Below are 1059 nucleotides of genomic sequence, written 5' to 3'. Positions count from 1 at the left end.
CATTATTTTTTACAATAGCTAGACTCTGGAAACAACCAAGATGCCTTTCAACAGATGAATGTCTAAAGAAACTGCGGTACATATACACAATGGAATATTATGCAGCCATCAGGAGAGATGAAGTCATGAAATTTTTCTATATGTGGATGGACATTAAAACTATTGTGATGAGTGAAATAAGTCAGAGGGAGAGAGACATACAAAATAGTCCCGCTTATCTATGAGTCATAAGAAAAATTAAAGACATTGTGATAATGCCTGGAGATGAGGGCTGGAAGGACCAGCTCACAATATGAAACTCACCTCAAAGAGGGGTGAGTGCAGTTAGAGAAATAATGCACTAACAACAATCATGGCAATGTTAAAGAATGAGAGTAGTAGAATGCCTGTTTCAAATACAGGCAGGGAGTGTTGGAGGAGGGAAATGGGGACATTGTTGGTGGGAATATTGCACAGATGAAGGGCATGTTCTTTTGGTGACTGAAGCCCAACTACAGTCCTGTTTGTAATCATGGTGTTTAAATAATAAAAAAATATAACCACCAAAATGAGATAAATTTCCTTCGGGGGGACTGACATTTATTATATCCAGTTCTTGGATAATTATTTACAGTTTTTTGTAGAGATGTAATCACAAACAGGCTTAGTATGGGTCTATGTCTGGGGATGAAGAAAAAGACAAGGAACAGTGATAATGCAAATGAGATCAAGAGAGTAACTTAATGCTCACTTTGGCAGCACATCTACTAAAATTGTAATGATACAGAGAAGATTAGCATGGCCCCTGAGCAAGGATGACACACAAATTCGTGAAGCATTTCATATTTAAAAAAATAGAGTAACTTAAAAAAAGTTGAAAATTTTTTCTTCCTCATCTGGAGTCTTATGGAGTAAAAGAAAGAGAAATCCTTAGTCCAGCACTTGGTTCTGGCATTGTCCAATTAGTTACCTGTAAACAAGAGGGGGTAATCTTTTAATCAAAAGCAATTATAGTTTATTAAAATTTTAATTAAGAAACTTTGAACAGAACCTAAATTCTTAGTGGGAAACTTATTTTGT

The 1059-nt window shown here is 35.6% G+C and overlaps 1 non-coding gene across 1 annotated transcript; it reads left to right on the top strand.

Annotated features, from left to right (window-relative positions):
- The first annotated feature begins 722 nt into the window (after positions 1-722).
- On the top strand, positions 723-829 carry LOC126000252 (U6 spliceosomal RNA). The gene has a single exon (XR_007492607.1). It is a non-coding gene; the product is annotated as a U6 spliceosomal RNA (small nuclear RNA).
- Positions 830-1059: the final 230 nt, after the last annotated feature.

The sequence above is a fragment of the Suncus etruscus genome, chromosome X (assembly GCF_024139225.1).
Source record: "Suncus etruscus isolate mSunEtr1 chromosome X, mSunEtr1.pri.cur, whole genome shotgun sequence".
NCBI classification, from domain to species: Eukaryota; Metazoa; Chordata; class Mammalia; order Eulipotyphla; family Soricidae; genus Suncus; species Suncus etruscus.
Note: the sequence above shows the minus strand (reverse complement) of the source record. Positions and strands in the feature narration are given on the sequence as shown.